Source organism: Nerophis ophidion, linkage group LG04, assembly GCF_033978795.1.
Source record: "Nerophis ophidion isolate RoL-2023_Sa linkage group LG04, RoL_Noph_v1.0, whole genome shotgun sequence".
Lineage (NCBI taxonomy): Eukaryota > Metazoa > Chordata > Actinopteri > Syngnathiformes > Syngnathidae > Nerophis > Nerophis ophidion.
This window is the reverse complement of record NC_084614.1, coordinates 78429086-78456665: the sequence shown is the minus strand read 5'-3', so window position 1 is coordinate 78456665 and position 27580 is coordinate 78429086. Positions and strand designations below refer to the sequence as shown.

At 38.4% G+C, this 27580-nt stretch overlaps 1 long non-coding RNA gene across 1 annotated transcript; it reads left to right on the top strand.

Moving 5' to 3' along the window:
* The first annotated feature begins 1209 nt into the window (after positions 1-1209).
* Positions 1210-3328, top strand: LOC133550610 (uncharacterized). Its single transcript, XR_009806343.1, has 5 exons — positions 1210-1345; positions 1437-1530; positions 1704-1805; positions 2401-3064; positions 3204-3328. It is a non-coding gene; the product is annotated as an uncharacterized LOC133550610 (long non-coding RNA).
* The last annotated feature ends 24252 nt before the right edge of the window (positions 3329-27580 follow it).

The window sequence follows — 27580 nt, the reverse complement described above, 5'->3', positions numbered from 1 at the left end:
CAAGTCACAAGTAAGTCTCAAGTCTTTGCCCTCAAGTCTCGAGTCAAGTCCCGAGTCAAGACAGGCAAGTCCGAGTCAAGTCCAAAGTCAATACTGGAAAGTCTCAAGTCAAGTCCCAAGTCCTGCATTTTGGGTTTCGAGTCATTTCAAGTCTTTTTAACCACAGACTAATATATGTACACAGATTGTGTATGCTTTTAAAACGCTGTATGTATTTATTATTAAAAAAAACAGTGCTGACATTGCACTTCATAATAGCACTATTAACCAGTTATTCTAAACATTTAACTCATTCCTTTACAGTACAAACACATCTGAAAAAACAAGTGCAACTGTACTTATTTGCACAAAAGTGTTAACATTGTATTTCCATGGAATATTGCATTGTAACTAGTTCATCAGCAGTTTGTCATGTTGTCACCTTATCTCATTGATCTCATCTCATACTGTATGTGTTTATGTCTGTGTACACATGAAAAACCACAAATACATGAACATAACACTGAACAGTGCTGTACTTGTTAGATGTCAGGGCCCTATGCAATATGTACACATATTCTTAATATAGTATACATTTTAACTGACCTTTATTTGACTATGTTTGTCTTTTTGTAGGTGGCTAAAATACGCGGTGCTGCTGACCGCCGTCTAATATTACGTTACTGTGTGTGATACATTCATTAACGTAACGTTATGTGTAGGTACCTCATGCAACCCTGCTTAAAAAAAATCACTTGACAATAAGTATGAATAAGGTAACATCTGCAGTGGACGCAACAGATTGCCGTGTTTGCAATGACGTTATAACCATAGACATCTTATAAGTAGACGCAGAATTGGCTGCTGTGACGCAAGCAATTTGGCCGCCATCTTGAAGTGAGTTAATATGAATTAAATGTGCTGACAATTCATTGCTCCTGCCAAAGGAATTGCCCTGAGTGGAGCGGATCACCACTCCAAGATGGCGGCCGCGCGTCACGTCAGCGGCAATAGGCAGTAGCGCTCGATGCTGTGTCTACTTATAAGATGTCTATGGTTCTAACGTTAGCAGTGAGTTTACAGCCTCACTCATTTAACTACACAACGAATAAAAGTTACGTTACTCAGCCAATAAACGTTAGCTTACATTCAAAACGTACCCTTCTTTGTGCAACTTCAAATGTCTTTATCACCATATTTTGCATTTTCATGTTTTTGTTTTTTATCAGTTGATTGAAGCTGTGTTAAAAGCCAAGTCTGGCAGTGAAGCAGTACTTCAGGAGTACCAAACAACAGAAACCCTAACAGATATCACAAGACGACAAATGGTCAACATACTGGTGGCTCACATGATTGATAGTCATGGGTATGTATGTTTTTACATTCTATTTTTTTGTGCTTGATAACAACATGGCCATTACATGGATCTAGATTAAAAAATTGATATCTCCTATCAGAAACCTTCCCACTAAGGCAGTCAGAGAGGAATATGCTCTTGGCATAGTGACACTGTTCCCGTCTCTCAAGGATCCATACACCAAGAAAGGCTATGTAATTCTTATTTTTATTATTTATATGACTATTTTCATGTCATTCTTGCATCAACATTTATTTCAATAATTGCAATTTTTGGCCCTGATGCTATGTGCATAGCACTGATATGAATTCTCTGAGATTTCTCATGAACTAAGTATGACAATGAATTTAATCTTTTTTCATTTCAGGAACACTTCTATGATGCTGCTTGTAGTGACGACTATGACTGGTTAAATATGGATTAGCAATCACTTCAGGGTGTCGGGTCAGGACAGCAATTATTCATTCAGGTGAGTGCAGGAGAAATAATAGATTGTCCAAGTCCAGATTTGCAGGTTCAATTGTATATAGAATTGTTCGTTTGCATTTGTGTATGTGTGTGGTTTCCTAAACAAACAAATACAATTATTGTAAATTAACTAAAGTGACCACAATACAATTGAATATAGGCACAGGCATGCAACATGGCTGTTAAATATACATTACTTAGCTGTGTATACACAGTTTACATAAATCCACAGAATTTGAACATCCCAGCCCTAAGTAATGTAATAATTACTAGAATTTAAATAGCATCACAACAATAATTCTAAATTGTCAATTGGGGCTAACAAACATGTCTAATGCTACAAACAGGCCCCAATCAGGGTATGATATTTAGCTAGCAGTTAGCTTGCGAACCTGATGCCAAACAGCCATTAGACAACAATAAAACTGACCAAATGAGTTGCAATATAGTTTTAAGCACAAAACAGGTTATATTAAAGTGTATATAAAGTAACTCACTTTGTATTGACGCACACTGTCAATTAAACAAATGACATCGAAGTTCACCGTAACTTTCAGAGCTTGCTGATATAGTGATGTGTTCAATGCCCCCTCCAGTGTCGTAAAAGTGAACTACACTCAAGCAACTCAATGACACAAAAAGAAAACAAGCGTTTCAGAGACAGTCTTTTGTACACTGCTAGTAGCACAGGATACATTTCTTGGCGTCTGAAAACAGTCCAAAGGAAAATTCGGCGTGGATCTGAGGCGCCACCAAGTAGCTCTTTGAACCTTTCTTCAGGAGGCCCAAAGTTCCAAAGGATTGTCAATGTCGACAATCAGCTTGATGGGGATGCTTGTCAAGAGGCAGTATCTTTGCTCAACCATACCACAGACAATTCCGTGATTCTCCAGAAGATGAGAGAGACATTTCAGCACCGTCAGAAGCTTGTTAATGACCCAGGTACAAGTGGTGATATCCTCTCCATCTTCCCAAGATTCCTCGATACAAAAGGATTGGTAAGTTTGGAATGAGATGTTTGGAGCAGCCTGACATTTGAAAGTATTTCCTTCGGTGGTAGTTAAATATCTTCTTTCTTAAAGGTGGAGCAAGACTTCATTCTCCTATTTGATGATGAGACATCCTCCAGGCTGCTTCAGAAGTGGGATGTGTTCTTCAAACCAAACATCATAAAAGAGGCTAAGCGACTTACTTCAGCACCAGAGTTGCGGCGCTTGTTACAGTCAGCAGAATGTTCCATTGGAAGTGATGAGGCAACATGTGAGTTTTATTTGTTTTTCTTGTTTTAAAGTATCGCCTGCATCTCTGAAAATGTATCTGATATTTGGAATAAATATGAACATTAGATGGAGGAAATGTGAAAATTCTTGAGTTAATTCTTGTGAATCTTTGTCCTCAGCTTACGACCATGAAATGGCCTCCCTGTTGTTGCTCATACATCTCCTTCCACCACCACCAGGAGGACCGAAGTCTCCAAAAATCAGTGCATGTGATGCCATTGAGAGACTTGTTGTCTTTCATAAGGTAATATTATGAAAGTGATAACTACTTGTCATGTGTCATGTTCTTAGCCACATGTGAAAATGAAGGCAGTTAAAAAGTGAATGAAACTTAAATTAAGTCTTAACACTCATTCCGATCTTTGCACTGAGATTGAGAGGATGTTTGAATAATGACTTTAATAATGTTTTTTTGTGGCAGCACAATATTCTGGTGTCTAATACTTAGTTTCCTTCTCTCAACCTAAGTCATGCTGCAGTATGGAGGAGCATCTCCGCAACCAGCAGGGTCGGCAGCCATACCTCCTCGCTGTTGGCCGTCAGAAGAGCAAGATGGACAGCTTCTACATCGCCATGGATAAGCATCTCATCCCATGCCAGGCAAACCGCTCCCTTGGGGCATTTGTTAAACTTTTCAAAGCACATTTTGATGAATATAAAGTTGGGCTTGTTGTTTCTTTCAACTGTGATTTGTTGTACTTCTGTAGCCTGTTTCATGATGTATGGCTTTTGATTATTTCTTTTTCAATCTACAATTCCAATAAATAACACGTATTTCCAGATTACTGATAACTTTTTCAAAATAAAATGTAATTCCTGAATAAGATAATTGTATCGAATCCAATGGATTGTCTGGTCCTAGAATCTCTTTGTAATGTTTGTTTGATTCCCCCAAAATACGACACAGTCTAATTTGAAAAACATATGTGCCTCGTCGGCTGTAGTAAAAAAAAAAAAAAACCCATGCCTCCTCGGTCTAACCTCTCCCAGCCCTTTATCTGCCGTGTCAAAGATGGATCAGAGACCACCTTGGCCCCTAATCCCCACTTCTTCTCCACTACCAAGAGAACAGTAATTAATCCGAGCTGAGTTTTTGAAAATATTCCAACATGACTTTTTACTTTCATTTTGTATCAAAGCTGAGTTGTGCTCTCTGGTTTATTTTGCAAATGAACCGACAGAACATGATCATGTACAAGACTCGCCTACCCACAATGCACTGCAGCCCAACGCTCTTGGTCGGATGTTTGTATCGGGGTTCATGGAGAGATGCGGTAAAGAGTGGTAGCCAAGACACACGGTCACACTCGGCAATTATTTTGACCTGGGGAGCAGATTTAGAGGAAAAAATGTGTCTGGGGGGCCGGGATATCTGATTTTCAGGTACAAAAAACTTCACAATGACACAAAATAAACACAACAGTTAAACCTCACACTAAAAACAAGACATTTACTTGTACGTTCAAAAGACAGACTAGAACAAGACAAGACATGCAATGTCATCTACAAAATGTTATGTAAATGTTAGTCATTACACATGTGGCTATGGTTTTGATGTATTTGTTACAGACATGTTTACGTCAAGTAACATCACATGGTTCCATTTGCACCTTTCAACAAATCTGAAAAGGAATATTAAGAAGTAAGACTTATATTTAATCCTACCTCTTCTCCGAGCACACGGTGACTGTACATACGGGTCGAAAAATGTCTGTGGAGTTTTAAGGCAAATACCAGATGAGTCGCCCGCTGGCCTCTTCTAAAATTAGCTCAAATAGCAGCACTTACCAGTGAGCTGCCTCTATTTTTTAAATTGTATTTATTTACTGGCAAGCTCGTCTCGCTTTGCTCGACATTTTTAATTCTAAGAGAGACAAAACTCAAACAGAATTTGAAAATCCAAGAAAATATTTTAAAGACTTGGTCTTCACTTGTTTAAATAAATTCATTCTTTTTTTTACTTTGCTTCTTATAACTTTCAGAAAGACAGTTTTAGAGAAAAAATACAACCTTAAAAATGATTTTAGGATTTTCAAAAACATATACCTTTTTACCTTTTAAATTCCTTCCTCTTCCTGACAATTTAAATCAATGTTCAAGTAAATTAATTTTTTTTATTGTAAAGAATAATAAATACATTTTAATCTAATTCTTTATTTTAGCTCCTGTTTTTTTGACAAAAAATATTTGTGAAATATTTCTTCAATTATGATTAAAATTCCCAAAAAATATTGTGGCAAATCTCGAAAAACCTTTAGAATCAAATTTAAATCTTATTTCAAAGTCTTTTGAATTTCTTTTAAAATTCTTCTTCTGGAAAATCTAGAAGAAATGATGATTTGTCTTTGTTAGAAATATAGCTTGGTCCAACTCGTTATATATTCTAACAAAGTGCAGATTGGATTTTAACCTATTTAAAACATGTCATCAAAATTCTAAAATTAATCTTAATCAGGAAAAAATACTAATGATGTTCCATAAATTATTTTTTTAAATTTTTTCAAAGAGATTGGAGTTAGCTAGTTTTTCTCTCCTTTTTTTCGGTTGAATTTTGAATTTTAAAGAGTCGAAATTGAAGATAAACTATGTTTCAAAATTTAATTTTTATTTTTTTCCTGTTTTCTCCTCTTTTAAACCGTTCAATTAAGTGTTTTTTTCATCATGTATTCTCTACAAAAAACCTTCCGTAAAAGGAAAAAAAATGTATGACAGAATGACAGACAGAAATACCCATTTTTTTATACATATAGATTTATTTATTAAAGGTAGATTGAGCAAATTGGTTATTTCTGGCAATTTATTTAAGTGTGTATCAAACTGGTAGCCCTTCGCATTAATCAGTACCCAAGAAGTAGCTCTTGGTTTCAAAAAGGTTGGTGACCCCTGATATAAATGAATGTAACGATGGTAATAAAATGTTATATAGCAAAGTAAAAGTTGTGTTTCTTATCTAAGTAAATGTAACTCGTTACTACTCACCTACGTGGATAAGTGTGTTCACCTTTGACAGGTACGACAAAATAAAAATAAAAATGATCACCATCGAGTTTAGGTGACTTGAAACAAGCATGCATTCAATGTTTGGCTTTACCGTGTCTACTTTTACTTTCACTTTCTTTGATATTCTGCCAGCAGAAGCGTCTGCCTCACACTTTTCCCCCACGTTCAGCACTTTGGCCACAGCGAGTCCATCTCATGAAGGCTTTCTGCTGACTTTTTTACTCAGGATGAAACTTCCTGATGCAACCCTGGCCGGGAACCGAACCCATGCGAGGCAGATGCGTGTCCCGTTACCAGAGGTGGGACCAAGTCATTTTTTTGCAAGTCAAAAGTAAGTCTCAAGTCTTTGCCCTCAAGTCCCGAGTCAAGACAGGCAAGTCCGAGTCAAGTCCAAAGTCAATACTGGAAAGTCCCAAGTCCTGCATTTTGGGTTTCGAGTCATTTCAAGTCTTTTTAACCACAGACTAATATATGTACACAGATTGTGTATGCTTTTAAAACGCTGTATGTATTTATTATTAAAAAAAACAGTGCTGACATTGCACTTCATAATAGCACTATTAACCAGTTATTCTAAACATTTAACTCATTCCTTTACAGTACAAACACATCTGAAAAAACAAGTGCAACTGTACTTATTTGCACAAAAGTGTTAACATTGTATTTCCATGGAATAATGCATTGTAACTAGTTCATCAGCAGTTTATGTCATGTTGTCACCTTATCTCATTGATCTCATCTCATACTGTATGTGTTTATGTCTGTGTACACATGAAAAACCACAAATACATGAACATAACAATGAACAGTGCTGTACTTGTTAGATGTCAGGGCCCTATGCAATATGTACACATATTCTTAATATAGTATACATTTTAACTGACCTTTATTTGACTATGTTTGTCTTTTTGTAGGTGGCTAAAATACGCGGTGCTGCTGACCGCCGTCTAATATTACGTTACTGTGTGTGATACATTCATTAACGTAACGTTATGTGTAGGTACCTCATGCAACCCTGCTTAAAAAAAATCACTTGACAATAAGTATGAATAAGGTAACATCTGCAGTGGACGCAACAGATTGCCGTGTTTGCAATGACGTTATAACCATAGACATCTTATAAGTAGACGCAGAATTGGCTGCTGTGACGCAAGCAATTTGGCCGTCATCTTGAAGTGGTGATGAGGAGCCGGCAAACAGCCTAAACTAACATTTGACAGGTAGAAAAAAAAGATGCTGGGCTGGTATTCAGCGTTTTCCTGCTCAATTGAGCGGACTGTTGAAAATAGGAATTGGAGGATTACTTTTCACAAGTAAGAATTTACATTAACATACTATTGGTTGTATTTTGTGAAAATAATATTACCTCAGAGTTAAGCAGGAGCAAAGAACTACAATATTTGTATGTGAAAATCACAAAGAAATCTTCTGGGGGAGGATGACCCCACTACAGGTATGTGGTTTACAAACTTTCAGGCCCAACTAAAACAAAATTCACCAGCCGCCACTGATTATGATGCATTCTCATTTTATTGTAACCACAGATAAGTCTTCAAGTAACAATATTCAAATACTAACTTTGTTGAGTAAGACAGAATTGTTTTATTCTGAATCCAGTGAAACAGATTGGTGGTTTTAGCTGAAATAAAGACTTGCAGGTGTTTATATATGTTTAAGTATTTGGCAGACACTTGTACCCCCTGTGAACATTTTTTTTAATTCAAGTACCCCCTAATCAGAGCAAAGCATTTTTGGTTGAAAAAAGAGATAAAGAAGTAAAATACAGCACTATGTCATCAGTTTCTGATTTATTAAATTGTATAACAGTGCAAAATATTGCTCATTTGTAGTGGTCTTTCTAGAACTGTAATGACGACTATGACTGGTTAAATATGGATTAGCAATCACTTCAGGGTGTCGGGTCAGGACAGCAATTATTCATTCAGGTGAGTGCAGGAGAAAAAATAGATTGTCCAAGTCCAGATCTGCAGGTTCAATTGTATATTGAGTTGTTTGTTTGCATTTGTGTATGTGTGTGGTTTCCTAAACAAACAAATACAATTATTGTAAATTAACTAAAGTGACCACAATACAATTGAATATAGGCACAAGCATGCAACATGGCTGTTAAATATACATTACTTAGCTGTGTATACACAGTTTACATAAATCCACAGCATTTGAACATCCCAGCCCTAAGTAATGTAATAATTACTAGAATGTAAATAGCATCACAACAATAATTCTAAATTGTCAATTGGGGCTAAAAAACATGTCCAATGCTACAAACAGGCCCCAATCAGGGTATGATATTTAGCTAGCAATTAGCTCGTGAACCTGATGCCAAACAGCCATTAGACAACAATAAAACTGACCAAATGAGTTGCAATGTAGTTTTAAGCACAAAACAGGTTATATTAAAGTGTATATAAAGTAACTCACTTTGTATTGACGCACACTGTCAATTAAACAAATGACATCAAGTTCACCGTAACTTTCAGAGCTTGCTGATATAGTGATGTGTTCAATGCCCCCTCCAGTGTCGTAAAAGTGAACTACACTCAAGCAACTCAATGACACAAAAAGAAAACAAGCGTTTCAGACAGTCTTTTGTACAGCCGCCCCCAAATTGGTGTACCAATTTGTCCACTAGGTGCTTATATTGTCCTAAGGTAAAGCTGGCAGCTTGATGAGACGAACAACTGGGCGAGTGTAGGTTCGGTCCTTAACCTGAATCACAGCTGTCCTCACTCGGCCATCTGCTCCAGGAATAACATTCTTCACAGTCCCTATTTGCCAAAGAGCCCTCGGCGTTTGCTGATCAATGATAAGAACTACTGTCCCAACAGTAATGTCATCCTTTTCAGTTAGCCATTTCTGTCTGGCTTGTAAGGTGGGGAGGAAGTGTTTGATGTAATGCTTCCAGAAGTGATCAGCTAAAACTTGCGAATGACGCCATCTTTTTCTGGTCAGCAGTTCTGACTCAGGGTAGACCACTTGAGGGAGTGAAGAGTCTGGCCGCCCCATCAACAAGCAGTTGGGCGTGACAGGATCCGGGTCAGCGAGGTCGGAGGAGACATAACCTAATGGCCTTGAGTTGAGGATTCCCTCTACTTCAATAAGGACTGTCATTAACACTTCCTCTGGCACAGTCTGAGCTCCCAAAGTGGTACGGAGGGCGTTCTTTACAGATCTCACTTCTCGTTCCCAAAAACCACCAAAATGTGGAGCATTAGGTGGATTGAAACGGAAAAAATCTGTTCAGCTGCAAGTTGGTCTTTAACTGCAGGTTCTAAGGCACAGAAGGTTTCATGCAGTTCCTTACTTCCTCCTTTGAAATTGGTGCCCTGGTCTGAGAGAAGTTCATAGGGCTTCCCTCTGCGAGCAATAAAACGTCTGAGTGACATCAAGAAAGAATCGGTATCCATGTTGGGTAGAAGATCGAGGTGGATAGCACGAGTAGTGAGACACTTGTACAGGATGCCCCACCTTTTCTCTGTATGTCGTCCTACTTTAACATGCATAGGTCCGAAACAGTCGACACCGGTCGAGTAGAATGCAGGTCGGAAAAGCCTCGAACTAGAAGGTGGTATATCAGCCATTCTTGGTACTTGTGGTCTGCTTCTCCACCTTTTGCAGTCCACACAGTTGTGCTGGTACTTCCTAACGGCTTCTCTGCCCCTCAGTATCCAGTATTTTCTGCGCAGCTCTGCAAAAACACGCTCTGCTCCAGGATGATGCAGCTGGGTGTCATATTGCTGAATTAGAAGCTTGGATACTGGGTGCGAGGATGACAGAAGAATGGGATGCAGCACTTCCTGGCTGAGGCTGTCACATCTTCTAAGCCTACCTCCAACACGGATCAAGCCTGATGAATCATCATATTCAGGAGCTAAGGTTAGCAATCTACTGTTAGATGAGAGCGGCTTAGCAGATTTGAGCAGTGATACTTCTTCAGGAAAGGTCTCCATTTGTGCATGCCTCAGGAGGGTCAATTCTGCTTCATGGTAGTCACCAGCGGTGAGTTGTGTGTTGTCGGCCGCCCCGTGTAACTTCTGTGTGGTTGCCTCCAAAAGATCTTGAAATGTTTTAAACTGCAGGATGTCAGGTATATTTGAATCAGTTGAGCTGGCTGTAAAACCACAAAACACAGTCCTCCTCAGTTCATCATCTTCTTTGGGGCCTGAACCAGCTGGTGCTTTAGGCCACTTGTCAGATGACTGTAGGAGAAAGGAAGGTCCATGACTCCATCGGCTCACTCCTATGAGCTGAGTCAGTGTTTTCCCCCTTGTGATATCATCTGCTGGGTTAGAGGCTGAGTCAATGTAGTGCCAGGCTCTAATGTCGGTGAGTTCTTGTATCTCTGCAACTCTTGTACCTACAAACACTTTATATCTGCAGGAGTCAGACTGCAGCCAGTTGAGGACTGTGGTAGAATCAGTCCAGTATACCACCGCTTGGATCTTGATCGTGAGCTCTTTAATTAGTACTGAACCTAACTGCGCCCCTGTTAAGGCGCCACACAGTTCGAGTCTGGGTATGGAAAGTTGCTTTTTTGGTGCCACTCTGGATCTGGCTGCTAAAAATGCCACTTGAACCTGTCCATCACCACTGTCGGTCAACAGGTACGCCACAGATCCATACACACGTTCCGATGCGTCACAGAAGACGTGGATGGTCCGGCTGCTATTACTACAGTCTATGTTGCGGTCGGTGTAGCACCTGGGTAATGTTACCTTTAACAACTGAGGAAGCTCTTCTTCCCATGATCTCCAAGCCTGCAGCAAATCTTCAGGGAGATTGGGATCATCCCATCCTCTCTTCTTGTCCCAAAGGCGTTGCACGATGATCTTGGCTCTTGTGGTGTATGGAATGATGTATCCCAAAGGATCATACTGTTGGGCAAGAAGACGATAAATGTTACGCATTGTCAATTCAGAGCACTCACTTTGATGCTGCTTGTAGCGGAGTGTGTCTGCTTTGCACTGCCACAAGAGTCCAAGAGTCCGCTCTTGAGGGTCAGCTGTCTGTTGTGTGAACCACAGTGTACTGTTTTCTGACCGAGATTCCTTTGGCAGGTGTTCGATGACTGCAGGAACGTTGCTGGCCCATTCTCGGAGTTCAAATCCACCTTGCTTCAATAATGTGTGCAATCGATTTACAAGCTGCTTCGCCTGATATTCTGACTGGAGACTCTGTAGACAATTATCAACGTAGAAACAGCGCTCTACTGACAGGCGAGCATTCTCATCAGGTTCTGTGTGTCTTTGGACATGAGTCTGGAGTGCAAAGGTGGCGCAACATGGACTGCATGTTGTGCCAAAAGGGAGTACTTGCCACTCATATATGGTAGGTTCTTGGTTGACTTTAACATCCCGCCACAGAAAGCGAAAGAATGGTTTGTCCTCTTCAAGCAGGTGAACTTGGTGAAACATTCCTTTCACATCACTGCTGATGGCCACTGGATGTTCCCGGAACCTCAATAGAACTCCCAATAGGCTAGCTCCAAGCGTGGGTCCCGGAAGGAGGTGGTCATTAAGGTTCTGTCCATTGAATGTGAAGGAGCAGTTAAAGACTATTCGGTTTTTACCGTTGTGCTGCACCATGTGATGGGGGATGAACCACGAATAGTCGCTTTCTTCTGCCTTGATTGGAGAAATGGCTGTGACGTAGCCTGCGTCAATGAGTTTGTGGATTTCTCTAGAGTAGATGACAGCCTTTTCATGGTCTTTCACAAGTCGTCTCTCTGTCGCACGCAACTGAGGCAGCACTGCTTCTTTGGTTGAATGAATCAATGGAATATTTTGTTTCCATAGTAATGGAGTAGCATACTTATTTACACCATCAACCATTATCCTGGTGGTCTTCTGTTCAAGAATTCGGACTGCCTGGTCATCTTGCTTTGACCTGGTGATCAAACGCTCACTCCTGTATGGTAAGATATCTAACTGCCACAGCCTCTCCACATGATTAAGCAACTCTGATTCTGGAGGAGTGCATGTGGTAAAAAGGCATTGCTGTGTGGACAGATGGTGGTTCAAGAGGCTTGTAGGGCCTTGTAGTGTCCATCCTAGCCTGGTGTGAACCGCTGCAGGTCCGCCTGGAGGGCCAAGACGTACTGGTTCCACTGGAGTGACCAGATGGGGATTATCCGACCCAATCAGCAGTAGCGGCTGGGCATTGTTGATGGTCTGTAGTGGAATGTCTTTCAGGTGGCGATACTTCTCCTGCAAAGCTCTGACTGGATATGTGTGGCTGGCTAGATTCAGTTCTCTGGCAGTAAAAGCTTTATTAATCTTGTAACTCTTGCCTGGTTGTGATGCAGGAGATACTGAGAAGGATACATTTGCTCCGTGGATGGTGCAGACTTCTTGCCGGACTGTACGGAGGGCGAGGTCTTCAGTCTTCCCATGAAGGCCCAAGTAAACAGCAGCATCATTTAGGAGTATTGTGCGCTCTGACCCGTCATCCAATATTGCGTATGTCTCAAGTACCTTGTTGCCGCTCTGGAGGATGACTCTACTCAACTTGAGTAACACTTGATGGCTACTGGCTGGCCGATCAATGTACATAATCTCTGACACAGAACTCACTAAACAAGTGCTTGATTCAGGTGTTTGGAGTTTACCAGTTGCTGTGGCATTTTGGCTGGTATTGACCTGGTGCAGGACATCCAGGTGCTTCCTTTCGCACTGCTTGCACTTGGCCTTGAGGTTACATTTAGCTGCTTGGTGTTCACGTCCGCATCTCCAGCATCGATGATTTTCCTTGATCCACTGTGTTTTCTGTTCCACTGACAAGAGTTTAAAATTGTTGCATTGGTTCAGATAATGCTGTACAGTATTGCAGAAGGGACAGTATTTTTTCGGCTTATCTTGAATTACCTCTCTCACTGAATTAACTGGAGATTTATCTGATGTCTCTCTTGACTCCATAGACTCACTACCATGGAGGATAGTAGTGGATCTCTGTAACTTGTAGTCAGGACGTCGACTCTTGGGCAGAGCTTGTCTCTCTCTCGATGAGGTGCTACTGTGTTGGTCGCCACTAATTTGAACTCGCACTTCATATTCGAGCCAGTCAGCCAAATCAAGCAGTGTTGGAATGGGAGTATTGATGGGGTTCACAAATCTATGGAAGTTAGCTCTTAGGTCCTGTGGCAACTTAGCTAAGAGGCGCGAAACATGTGACCCACACCGTAGTTCTGTCCAACCTTGGCCTCCTAGTTGATGTAGCATCCCGACCAATGCACGAACTTGAAGTGCAAATGATTTAAAGGCTTTAATGTCACCAGTCCTGATATTGGGCCCGTCCATCAGTTCAGAAATCTTCTTTAGTGCCAACTGCTGTGGTTGACCATACATCTCTGTAAGTGCCCTCAAAGTGTCTGTAAATGGGAATGGACTGTTACTGTATGAGTCAGCAAGAAGTAATGCTTCTTCACATTTGAGATGGTCTGTGAGAATTTGAAATTTAAAGTGCTCTGGGGCATTGTATGGTAGTAAATTGTCAAGGGCTAGTTTAAGTCTTGCAAACTCACGAGGGTCCTCTGACCTAAAGTCTGGGATTGTGGGTTTAGGTCCCCGGTAGGCATCTAGACCGGGCGTTCTGCTTAATGGAGTCTGACGGTTTGGTAAATGATATGGCAGGTCAGGTGAGTATCTGTGTTCCCCTATTTTACTGTCATATACATGGTCAGGGGGGTTATTGTCATTATAGGGGCCTCTATAATCAGGAGAGTAACCTCTTTCGCGGCCAAAGTAGCGGCTTTCGTAATGAGCTCTTGGACTACTTGGTCTATAGGGCTTAGCAGGATGACTGTATTCATTACTGCTTGATGGATAATTTAGATGGGGTGGATGTGTGCTATAAGGGTGATGGTATTGGACATCACGTTGATAGGAGCGATCATTATAGCGCACGTAGTCTTCCTCATAAATCGGGTGGTACTTGACATCAGACAATATTTGACTTGGCACAGATTTATATTGTGTTTGTTGGATATCTTTGGACTGGTGGTGGGCTTTACTGTGTGGTGGACAGTCTTTGTTGTCATAGTAAAGCAGTGGTTGACACTCCTTAATGTCGGTCACCCCAAAATTGTATTGAGAGTAAGGAGATGAACTGCCAGATGTGGCTAGTGACTCAATGTGCTCTGTGACTAATCCTGCTTCCTGCAAGCACTGCCTTAGATCCTCGACTGTGTCAGGTCGGTTGCCTTGTGGAGATGGGGAATCATCCCTGCTCACCGGTGAGGCACTTACTGGCTGACGTGGGCCTTGATGACCACTAGATGGCGTCGGCTTACAAGTATGTGCTGGTGTTGTCGATATTTCTTCCCTTTGGCGTCTGGACCGCGACTGATTCTGTGAGGAGGCTGTGGGAAGACTGTGGATCATGTCTGTAAGATGTTTGACATCTTTGCGCAATTGGTCATTTTCCTCCCTCATGCTCTGGAAAGATCTGTGAATTTCTGGAGAAGACATTCGTCTGGCCAGCTCATCACCAGAGACGTGGTACCTCATAGGGCAACTGACCTCGTAGTCCTGAAGATATGATGGCGGCTGTCTTGATCTTTGTGGACGATCCATATCTCTAGGCTTTCTCTCATGTGGCCTGAACATATTGACTGAAGTGGTTGCTTGTATCCGGCTCGAAGGACCAAAAATTGTAATGACGACTATGACTGGTTAAATATGGATTAGCAATCACTTCAGGGTGTCGGGTCAGGACAGCAATTATTCATTCAGGTGAGTGCAGGAGAAAAAAATAGATTGTCCAAGTCCAGATCTGCAGGTTCAATTGTATATTGAGTTGTTTGTTTGCATTTGTGTATGTGTGTGGTTTCCTAAACAAACAAATACAATTATTGTAAATTAACTAAAGTGACCACAATACAATTGAATATAGGCACAAGCATGCAACATGGCTGTTAAATATACATTACTTAGCTGTGTATACACAGTTTACATAAATCCACAGCATTTGAACATCCCAGCCCTAAGTAATGTAATAATTACTAGAATGTAAATAGCATCACAACAATAATTTTAAATTGTCAATTGGGGCTAAAAAACATGTCCAATGCTACAAACAGGCCCCAATCAGGGTATGATATTTAGCTAGCAATTAGCTTGTGAACCTGATGCCAAACAGCCATTAGACAACAATAAAACTGACCAAATGAGTTGCAATGTAGTTTTAAGCACAAAACAGGTTATATTAAAGTGTATATAAAGTAACTCACTTTGTATTGACGCACACTGTCAATTAAACAAATGACATCGAAGTTCACCGTAACTTTCAGAGCTTGCTGATATAGTGATGTGTTCAATGCCCCCTCCAGTGTCGTAAAAGTGAACTACACTCAAGCAACTCAATGACACAAAAAGAAAACAAGCGTTTCAGACAGTCTTTTGTACAAGAACTATTTGAAAAAAAAGATGAAAAATTTACTAAAAACTTGTTGAAAAATAAACAAGTGATTCAATTTTAAATAAAGATTTCTACACATAAAAGTAATCAACTTAAAGTGCCCTCTTTGGGGATTGTAATAGAGATCCATCTGGATTCATCAACTTCATTCTAAACATTTCTTCACAAAAAAAAAACTTTAACATCAATATTTATGGAACATGTCCACAAAAAATCCAGCTGTCAACACTGAATATTGCATTGTTGCATTTCTTTTCACAGTTTATGAATTTACATTCATATTTTGTTGAAGTATTATTCAGTAAATATATTTATAAAGGATTTTGAATTGTTGCTATTTTTAGAATATTTAAAAAAATATCATGTACCCCTTGGCATACCTTCAAGTACCCCCATTTGAGAACCACTGGTCTATAGGTCCGTAAGATATATAGATATCTAATGTATTCATACATTGTTTATGTAAGATATACGCATGTATATATAACCTAATCATATTGTTTCTTTAACTTAAAAATAGCTGACTGTTTTTTTCCCCTTCTCTGGGATTATATTCCCAGTTTTGATCTCCGACGTCTGGTCACTTATAGCATATAAGAATATTCTATTTCTGTTAAGCAAATTATGAACATGCCAAGACATGTGTCTTTTATCATAGTTACACGTATGACAAAAAAAGCGCGTGAGTATCAGTGGTATTCAGTGAGTTAATATGAATTAAATGTGCTGACAATTCATTGCTCCTGCCAAAGGAATTGCCCTGAGTGGAGCGGATCACCACTCCAAGATGGCGGCCGCGCGTCACGTCAGCGGCAATAGGCAGTAGCGCTCGATGCTGTGTCTACTTATAAGATGTCTATGGTTCTAACGTTAGCAGTGAGTTTACAGCCTCACTCATTTAACTACACAACGAATAAAAGTTACGTTACTCAGCCAATAAACGTTAGCTTACATTCAAAACGTACCCTTCTTTGTGCAACTTCAAATGTCGAACGAAGTTGGAAGTTGTTGCGTCTCCGTCTGTAATCTTCCAACCGCATGTTTTGCATACGGCGATTCCTGTTTTGTTGACCAAGTCGTACTTTTAATACCCGAACGAAACACTTTATGGCATAATTTTATTCACTTATTCTTCTGTTGTTTGAAAGCTCTTCTTTGTTGGTTTTCCTGCAATTTGATTGGATGAATGCTGTGTGACGAAAACAACGCGGGTGTAATTTGATTGGGTGTTGTACTGACAGGTAGCGCACAGGCTGTCATCGCACACATGTTGACAAACCCGCGTACACAATGGAAGATACGGAGCGCTCCTGAATAACTTTTTAATTGTTGGGTTTTGGGGAAAGTAGCAAGTCATGTCAAGTCAAAAGGCTCAAGTCCAAGTCAAGTCACAAGTCATTGATGTTAAAGTCTAAGTCGAGTTGCAAGTCTTTTTACATTTTGTCAAGTCGAGTCTAAAGTCATCAAATTCATGACTCGAGTCCAAGTCATGTGACTCGAGTCCACACCTCTGCTTAATACTGTACTGGGGCACACCTGGGGCACAAATAATCCATGTGAGCGTGCAAAGCGCGCAAGCAAAAACATTTTTAGCACTTATTTATCATAAAAAATACATAAATAGTGCTTTAAACTATGAAATCATATCAGATGATGTTGTATGGATCTTTGATGAACCACCTGAAATTAACTCATGCATTTGACCTACTTGTGCACTTTTTTACTCCAGACTTCTAAACTGCTACTGGTAAAAGCAAAAAGGAAGAGCAATGAATCTTTTTGAAATATTTATTGCAGTAATCATCTGCAAATTTAACATCTACAAAAGTAAAACAAAAAATAAAGCACCCCTACATCTCTGGGTTCTTTTATATTATTTAATTTCCATTTATGGCAATGTGGCTAATCCTATTTCAGATACACACAACTATAAAATATACACAAAACAATAAAGCCACAGTAGTAGAATAAATGAACAACTGTTGTGTGTCTGTTCAGGGAATCATTTTCTGAGAAGTAAACTGTAACGTCTCCTTTTCATTTTTGCAAAGTGGTCAATCACTCTGGACAGACATGGAAATATTACAGTAACTGTTATACAGTTGACCAGTGGTTCCCAACTGCTGGCTCCTGACATAAAAGTGGATTGTGTGTCATTTTCAGTCAGATGTGTGCATGAAAAAAAAAAGTTTAGGGAGAAAAAAATCAAATTGTGGCAACAAAACCAGATTATTTTAGCCATTTTTCTAGTGACTATTAGTGAGTATTTTAGCAAAAGGCAAACCGACTAACAAGTTGGAGGAGGACTCAGGACAGACATGGAAATATATTTGAAAACAATCTAAATGGGGCAACAAAACCCGATATTTTCAGCCATCTTTCTGAAAACAAATACAGAAATGTTACTATTTTTTCTGGAAACAAAACCAGATGCTTTAGCTGTAGCCATTTTTCTGGTGACAAAACAAGATTATTTTAGTCAAAGTCACACCGATTAACAAGACAAGTCTACTGTGCTATTTTTCTGTGACATAAACTTGAATGATTTAAAAATTTGGCCCACGACTTGATATGGAAAAATGTTTTTCTTCCTGAAGATAAACCATTTGAGAAGCACTCAACTCACACATGCTGACTCCAAATCATCATTGATGCAGAAGCAGCAGACAATAACCAACATGATGTTTCATGTTGATTAGAAATTGCCCCGACAGCTCGTACAGCAAATGAATATGTTTGTCTTGATACAAGGAATAACGTTAGCTAACTTAGCATCAACTCAAGACAATGATGTTGCCTAGCTAGCTAGGACTTCACTTACATCTCTCATTCCTTGCTGCTTCTTCCCTGCTGCGGGCCAATAACTTTCTTAAATCCATCTAGGAGTTACAGTTTGAGTCAAATAAAAATAAAAATAATGTAATTAACAAATTGTTGTTGGCTAACGTTACCTACCTCACGCAGTGATTCTCATCCTCTCTCTCTCTCAACTGAAGTCTCGATCCACACGTGAATAAATTACCATATTAATTAGCCATGTGCTCATTGGAGTGAATACAGTAGCAATCAATTACCATACTAAGTAGTACGTGCGCTGTTGTCTATGTTATGTAGACTTAAAACTGTGAAGCGTTTTTTTTTTATTGGTGAAATTTCTACTGGGGCACGTGCCCCAGTGAAATATGTCTGGCGACACCCCTGGGTTCCAACGTTAGCAGTGAGTTTACAGCCTCACTCATTTAACTACACAGCAAATAAAAGTCACATTACTAAGCCAATAAACTTTAGCTTACAATCCAAACTTACCCTTCTTTGTGCATCTTCAAATGTCGAACAAAATTGGAAGTTGTTGCGTCTACATATTCCAACTGCATGTTTTGCATACGGCAATTCGTTTTTTGTTGACCAAGTCGTAGTTTTTATACCCGAACGAAACCAACGTTGGCATATTTTTTTTCAACGGCGCGTTGTTTGAGAATTATTCTTCCTTGGTTTTCCTGCAATTTGATTGGATGAGTGCTGTGGGACCAAAACAACAGTACTAATTTGATTGGCTGTTGTACTGAGAGCATACAAGCTGATGGGAACAACACGCAGACAGACACAAGTACAAAATGAAAGATACGGAGCGCTCCTGAAAAACTTTTTAATCTTTGGGTTTCGGGGAAAGTAGCAAGTCATGTCAAGTCAAAAGGCTCAAGTCCAAGTTAAGTCACAAGTCATTGATGTTAAAGTCTAAGTCGAGTTGCAAGTCTCTTTACATTTTGTCAAGTCGAGTCTAAAGTCATCAAATTCATGACTCGAGTCCAAGTTGTCACACCTGGGTGAAGTATTGTCTGGGTTTTGTTTGGTTTCATGTTGTCTTGTCATCTCCTGTTTTATTTTGAAAGGTTAACTCTCCCTCTCGTTTCAGGTCACTTGCCCTTCCTCCTGTTTCACTGGTCTGATGTCTCTCCTGATTGCCTGATTGTGCCCACCTGTGTCACCCTCGCTCATGTGTATAAATGTCTGGTCTTCCTCTTGTCTTGTGCCAGAGTATATTGTCTCGCTACGTGCCTCCAGCCTTGTCCACGGCCTTGTCCACGGCCTTGAACCAAGTTTTGCTAAGTATTGCCTTGCCTTATTTATTGATGTCTTTGTTTCCTCTGAGAAAGACTTCTTTTGATTGTTAAAGTTTTTGGTCAAGAATTTTGTGTCTAATTTCAGTGCTTTGCCTTCTTTTTTCCCCCCTCCTCTTGGAGCGCTTTAGTTTGTAGTTTTCTCAGCTTTTTATAGCGCACTTTCTGTTAAAAAGTTATTGTCTCCTCTGCGTGAGTGATTTACCTTTTTTTAGCTAATCATAGATTGTTGTTTTGTTAGAAGATTTGTGTGTAATTTTGCTATTGCCTTTTTCCTCCCTATGGAGTGATTTTCTGTTTATTGCGTTTTGCCTATGTCTTTATCATAGATTCCATAGCCGCTTTGCTTTAATCACTCTGTTCAAAGAGATTTCAAAGAAAACTTCAATAAAGCCTGTGTCAATCGTCCCCCTTCTGCACCTGAGTCCTCATTCTCGCCAAGGTTTAACACAAGTCATGTGACTCGAGTCCACACCTCTGGCACAATGTCACTACAATAATCCATGGTATGTTTCATTCACCCTGCAAGTTCATTAATAAACATGCATTAACTGGACTTCTGACTGGACCTCACTTCATTGCAATGTTTGCTGCTGCCTAGGATCACTCCCTCAAACCTGTTGAGTAGTGACAATAAAATTGAACATTTGAAGGTGAAGATTGCCACTACAGTAGGGTTTTAATTCTTTTTTAAAGGCACAAAAAACAGGTTGGTTATTAAGAAACTTACATTTATGAATATAAAACTTAGCTAATAGTATGAGGAGGTTGCAAAGGTAAAATTCCTTTTCATGTTTTTTTTTTCATACAGTGTAAATCCAAATAGCACATCTTGTTTGGGACCAACTCTGAAACCCAGTTGTCCGTACGGTGACGACAACGGGACAAACAGGAGGTCAAAGTTGAATGTATGCTTTGTAAGGGCAGAGGTGGGTAGAGGAGCCAAAAATTGTACTGAAGTAAAAGTACCATTTATTTTGAATGATATGACTCAAGTAAAAGTCAAAACTAGTACTTCAAAGAAATTACTTGAGTATATTTAAGTATTATGTGAAAAAAAACTACTATTGTGTTACTTTTTACTGTCAAGTTTCCATGCAATAACTGAGTCTCATTTCCCATGTTTTTCTATTTTCACAGCCACATGTGAAGTTATTTTCCACGTTCTAGCTCTATTGCAGGTGTGTCCAAAGTGCGGCCCGGGGGCCATTTTTTAAAAATACGATTGAAAAAATGTTAAGCGCAAAAATTAGGAGCAAACGGGTGAAATGTAGCAAGAATATGTTGCAATGTTTACTCTAATAACACAAAGCTGCCACGCAGGCTGTTTCTTTCTTTAAAAAAAAAAATAATGAATCAAAATCAATGTCATTATGAAATATTGATCTATTCAAGGCTCCAATTAAATTTTCCACTTTGAGATATTTTTTAGGGAAGATGTTGCATATTTTGTGTTTGCCATATAAAAAACTGAGCTGTTTTTTTTTTTTTTTTTTTTTAAGAAGGGTCTAAAATGAACAAACAAAAAACATTAACAATAAAACTTATAATTGACGGACGGATCTGAAGTTGATCTCGAGATTATTGTGTTAAAAGTAAACAGTAAAAAAATTTATAATTTATTTTTTAACACTTTAATGAGTAGGACCCTTTTAAATCCCCAATAATTTTAGTGTGATTTGTTTTTAAGTGTCATTGCTCAAAAAATATAAATGAATTAAAATCAATGGTTTTACGAGTTATTGACCTTTTTAATTCTCCAATATTATATAATCTCAAATATTCCACTTGAAAAAATATCGGGTGATAATATTGCATATTTTGTGTTTTTTTTCCCCCATTAAAAACAGGGTTTTCTTTGACAAAAAGAGCATACAACTTAAAGCTTTAAAATCATTATATTGACAGATGGACCTAATGTTGATCTGGAGATTTAAAACTTGAATAATAATAAAACAAAAATAATACTGAATAATGACACATTTTTAATATTTTTTGGACCAAAACCCTTTGGGGTCCCCGGGATCAAACCAGAGTGGAGGCCTAAATGTATATTGGTTATACATGTATTGGTTTTTAAAATTAAAAAAAATGTCAAAATGGCCCCGCTTGCTATGATTTTTCAGTCTGCGGCCCTCAGTGGAAAAAGTTTGGACACCCCTGCTCTAATGTGACGGTTGGCCATACGCAGTGTGCCTCTTGTACGCTAGGGGGCGACTGTGGTCATTTGATGGAGTTTAGCTATGTTGGAATGTAAACACAGTAGATGAAGAGAAGGGTGCATGCTAATAAAGTAGCCAGCGTTAGTAACTGTCCAGCTCCACCAAAATGAAAGGAATATAATTGAAAATTAACAGAATATACTCTACAAATTATTTTTGAAACAAAAATGTAACATGTAGGTTGACGGCTGTTATACATGTGGAGCTGTAGAGCAGTGGTTCTCAACCTTTTTTTCAGTGATGTACCCCCTGTGAACATTTTTTTAATTCAAGTACCTCCTAATCAGAGCAGAGCGATTTTGGTTGAAAAAAAGAGATAAAGAAGTAAAATACTGTCAAAGTTAGTTGGTGACGAACTCCAAGATGCAGAGAAGGAGACAGGCTTTTTGCAGGTAAACATGTTTTGATTAAAATAATAGAATAAGAACAAACAAAAGGCTACTAACAAAGGACGCGCACAAGGCGGATAACAAACAAAAGGAGCTTTAGCATGGAAGCTAGCAACAAACAAAAAGGGGCCTAGCGTGGAAGCTAGCGGGTAGCGAACAGGAAAACAGAAGTCGTCACTTGTAGAATGAAAACAAAACGAAAGCAGGGAACAAAAGACAGTAAGCTACAAACAGATACCGAAAGATAGCTTACCGCTACGCTGCAATGAAACGACAGGACAGGAGCGACAAAACGGAAGTGACATCGACAAGACAATAATCCAGGCCTGACTGGAGGACAAAAGCAGGTAGGAAAAGGAACGGGCTGATTGACACCAGGTGTGGCCAGGTGCCAAGAAAATATTTTAAAGACTTGGTCTTCACTTGTTTAAATAAATGCATTTATTTTTTTACTTTGCTTCTTATAACTTTCAGAAAGACAATTTTAGAGAAAAATTACAACCTTAAAAATGATTTTAGGATTTTCAAAAACATATACCTTTTTACCTTTTAAATTCCTTCCTCTTCCTGACAATTTAAATCAATGTTCAAGTAAATTTATTTTTTTTGTTGTAAAGAATAATAAATACATTTTAATCTAATTCTTTATTTTGGCTTCTGTTTTTTCGACAAAAAATATTTGTGAAATATTTCTTCAATTATGATTAAAATTCAAAAAAATTATTGTGGCAAATCTAGAAAAACCTTTAGAATCAAATTTAAATCTTATTTCAAAGTCTTTTGAATTTCTTTTAAAATTCTTCTTCTGGAAAATCTAGAAGAAATGATGATTTGTCTTTGTTAGAAATATAGCTTGGTCCAACTCGTTATATATTCTAACAAAGTGCAGATTAAATTTTAACCTATTTAAAAGATGTCATCAAAATTCTAAAATTAATCTTAATCAGGAAAAAATACTAATGATGTTCCATAAATTCTTTTTTAAAATTTTTTCAAAAAGATTTGAATTAGCTAGTTTTTCTCTTCTTTTTCTCGGTTGAATTTTGAATTTTAAAGAGTCGAAATTGAAGATAATCTATGTTTCAAAATTTAATTTTGATTTTTTTCCTGTTTTCTCCTCTTTTAAACCGTTCAATTAAGTGTTTTTTTCATCATTTATTCTCTACAAAAAACCTTCCGTAAAAGGAAAAAAAATGTATGACGGAATGACAGACAGAAATACCCATTTTTTTATACATATAGATTTATTTATTAAAGGTAGATTGAGCAAATTGGTTATTTCTGGCAATTTATTTAAGTGTGTATCAAACTGGTAGCCCTTCGCATTAATCAGTACCCAAGAAGTAGCTCTTGCTTTCAAAAAGGTTGGTGACCCCTGATATAAATGAATGTAACGATGGTAATAAAATGTTATATAGCAAAGTAAAAGTTGTGTTTCTTATCTAAGTAAATGTAACTCGTTACTACTCACCTACGTGGATAAGTGTGTTCACCTTTGACAGGTACGACAAAATAAAAATAAAAATGATCACCATCGAGTTTAGGTGACTTGAAACAAGCATGCATTCAATGTTTGGCTTTACCGTGTCTACTTTTACTTTCACTTTCTTTGATATTCTGCCAGCAGAAGCGTCTGCCTCACACTTTTCCCCCACGTTCAGCACTTTGGCCACAGCGAGTCCATCTCATGAAGGCTTTCTGCTGACTTTTTTACTCAGGATGAAACTTCCTGATGCAACCCTGGCCGGGAATCGAACCCATGCGAGGCAGATGCGTGTCCCGTTACCAAAGGTGGGACCAAGTCATTTTTTTGCAAGTCACAAGTAAGTCTCAAGTCTTTGCCCTCAAGTCTCGAGTCAAGTCCCGAGTCAAGACAGGCAAGTCCGAGTCAAGTCCAAAGTCAATACTGGAAAGTCTCAAGTCCCAAGTCCTGCATTTTGGGTTTCGAGTCATTTCAAGTCTTTTTAACCACAGACTAATATATGTACACAGATTGTGTATGCTTTTAAAACGCTGTATGTATTTATTATTAAAAAAAACAGTGCTGACATTGCACTTCATAATAGCACTATTAACCAGTTATTCTAAACATTTAACTCATTCCTTTACAGTACAAACACATCTGAAAAAACAAGTGCAACTGTACTTATTTGCACAAAAGTGTTAACATTGTATTTCCATGGAATATTGCATTGTAACTAGTTCATCAGCAGTTTATGTCATGTTGTCACCTTATCTCATTGATCTCATCTCATACTGTATGTGTTTATGTCTGTGTACACATGAAAAACCACAAATACATGAACATAACAATGAACAGTGCTGTACTTGTTAGATGTCAGGGCCCTATGCAATATGTACACATATTCTTAATATAGTATACATTTTAACTGACCTTTATTTGACTATGTTTGTCTTTTTGTAGGTGGCTAAAATACGCGGTGCTGCTGACCGCCGTCTAATATTACGTTACTGTGTGTGATACATTCATTAACGTAACATTATGTGTAGGTACCTCATGCAACCCTGCTTAAAAAAAATCACTTGACAATAAGTATGAATAAGGTAACATCTGCAGTGGACGCAACAGATTGCCGTGTTTGCAATGACGTTATAACCATAGACATCTTATAAGTAGACGCAGAATTGGCTGCTGTGACGCAAGCAATTTGGCCGCCATCTTGAAGTGGTGATGAGGAGCTGGCAAACAGCCTAAACTAACATTTGACAGGTAGAAAAAAAAGATGCTGGGCTGGTATTCAGCGTTTTCCTGCTCTATTGAGCGGACTGTTGAAAATAGGAATTGGAGGATTACTTTTCACAAGTAAGAATTTACATTAACATACTATTGGTTGTATTTTGTGAAAATAATATTACCTCAGAGTTAAGCAGGAGCAAAGAACTACAATATTTGTATGTGAAAATCACAAAGAAATCTTCTGGGGGAGGATGACCCCACTACAGGTATGTGGTTTACAAACTTTCAGGCCCAACTAAAACAAAATTCACCAGCCGCCACTGATTATGATGCATTCTCATTTTATTGTAACCACAGATAAGTCTTCAAGTAACAATATTCAAATACTAACTTTGTTGAGTAAGACAGAATTGTTTTATTCTGAATCCAGTGAAACAGATTGGTGGTTTTAGCTGAAATAAAGACTTTCAGGTGTTTATATATGTTTAAGTATTTGGCAGACACTTGTACCCCCTGTGAACATTTTTTTTAATTCAAGTACCTCCTAATCAGAGCAAAGCATTTTGGGTTGAAAAAAGAGATAAAGAAGTAAAATACAGCACTATGTCATCAGTTTCTGATTTATGAAATTCTATAACAGTACAAAATATTGCTCATTTGTAGTGGTCTTTCTAGAACTATTTTGAAAAAAAAAAAAGATGTAAAAATAACTAAAAGCTTGTTGAAAAATAAACAAGTGATTCAATTTTAAATAAAGATTTCTACACATAAAAGTAATCAACTTAAAGTGCCCTCTTTGGGGATTGTAATAGAGATCCATCTGGATTCATCAACTTCATTCTAAACATTTCTTCACAAAAAAAAAACTTTAACATCAATATTTATGGAACATGTCCACAAAAAATCCAGCTGTCAACACTGAATATTGCATTGTTGCATTTCTTTTCACAGTTTATGAATTTACATTCATATTTTGTTGACGTATTATTCAGTAAATATATTTATAAAGGATTTTGAATTGTTGCTATTTTTAGAATATTTTAAAAAATATCATGTACCCCTTGGCATACCTTCAAGTACCCCCATTTGAGAACCACTGGTCTATAGGTCTGTAAGATATATAGATATCTAATGTATTCATACATTGTTTATGTAAGATATACGCATGTATATATAACCTAATCATATTGTTTCTTTAACTTAAAAATAGCTGACTGTTTTTTTCCCCTTCTCTGGGATTATATTCCCAGTTTTGATCTCCGACGTCTGGTCACTTATAGCATATAAGAATATTCTATTACTGTTAAGCAAATTATGAACATGCCAAGACATGTGTCTTTTATCATAGTTACACGTATGACAAAAAAAGCGCGTGAGTATCAGTGGTATTCAGTGAGTTAATATGAATTAAATGTGCTGACAATTCATTGCTCCTGCCAAAGGAATTGCCCTGAGTGGAGCGGATCACCACTCCAAGATGGCGGCCGCGCGTCACGTCAGCGGCAATAGGCAGTAGCGCTCGATGCTGTGTCTACTTATAAGATGTCTATGGTTCTAACGTTAGCAGTGAGTTTACAGCCTCACTCATTTAACTACACAACGAATAAAAGTTACGTTACTCAGCCAATAAACGTTAGCTTACATTCAAAACGTACCCTTCTTTGTGCAACTTCAAATGTCGAACGAAGTTGGAAGTTGTTGCGTCTCCGTCTGTAATCTTCCAACCGCATGTTTTGCATACGGCGATTCCTGTTTTGTTGACCAAGTCGTACTTTTAATACCCGAACGAAACACTTTATGGCATAATTTTATTCACTTATTCTACTGTTGTTTGAAAGCTCTTCTTTGTTGGTTTTCCTGCAATTTGATTGGATGAATGCTGTGTGACAAAAACAATATGGATGTAATTTGATTGGCTGTTGTACTGACAGGTAGCGCACAGGCTGTCATCGCACACATGTTGACAAACACGCGTACACAATGGAAGATACGGAGCGCTCCTGAATAACTTTTTAATTGTTGGGTTTTGGGGAAAGTAGCAAGTCATGTCAAGTCAAAAGGCTCAAGTCCAAGTCAAGTCACAAGTCATTGATGTTAAAGTCTAAGTCGAGTTGCAAGTCTTTTTACATTTTGTCAAGTCGAGTCTAAAGTCATCAAATTCATGACTCGAGTCCAAGTCATGTGACTCGAGTCCACACCTCTGCTTAATACTGTACTGGGGCACACCTGGGGCACAAATAATCCATGTGAGCGTGCAAAGCGCGCAAGCAAAACCATTTTTAGCACTTATTTATCATAAAAAAGACATAAATAGTGCTTTAAACTATGAAATCATATCAGATGATGTTGTATGGATCTTTGATGAACCACCTGAAATTAACTCATGCATTTGACCTACTTGTGCACTTTTTTACTCCAGACTTCTAAACTGCTACTGGTAAAAGCAAAAAGGAAGAGCAATGAATCTTTTTGAAATATTTATTGCAGTAATCATCTGCAAATTTAACATCGACAAAAGTAAAACAAAAAATAAAGCACCCCTACATCTCTGGGTTCTTTTATATTATTTAATTTCCATTTACGGCAATGTGGCTAATCCTATTTCAGATACACACAACTATAAAATATACACAA